The following is a 367-nucleotide window of genomic DNA, read 5'->3' as shown; positions in this document are numbered from 1 at the left end:
TTTTTGTGGGTGGGTTGGTGTTCCACTCCCTCCACTAAGAGTCCAGTCTAGTTAGAGGGTGGCCTCTTTAGTCTCTCTGACCCTTGCCACTAAGAGTCTCAGCTAGAACCACCCCTGTATCCTCCCAGGAGACTAAACATGTGTTTTGCTAAATGTCTGTAGTTCACACGCATGCAATTTCCATAGAGGCCAGAAGAGGGCATCAGATCTCCCCGAAACTCCATGTGAGTGCTGCGAACCAAACTAGATCCTCTCTCTGTAAGATCAGTCTGGTTCTTTAACCACTGAGCTATCTCACACATTACGTTCTAAAGAAACAATGTGTGTGTGTGTGTGTGTGTGTGTGTGTGTGTGTGTGTGTGTGTGT

The sequence above is a fragment of the Psammomys obesus genome, unplaced genomic scaffold (assembly GCF_907164565.1).
Source record: "Psammomys obesus unplaced genomic scaffold, mPsaObe1.curated_primary_1811, whole genome shotgun sequence".
NCBI classification, from domain to species: Eukaryota; Metazoa; Chordata; class Mammalia; order Rodentia; family Muridae; genus Psammomys; species Psammomys obesus.
Note: the sequence above shows the minus strand (reverse complement) of the source record.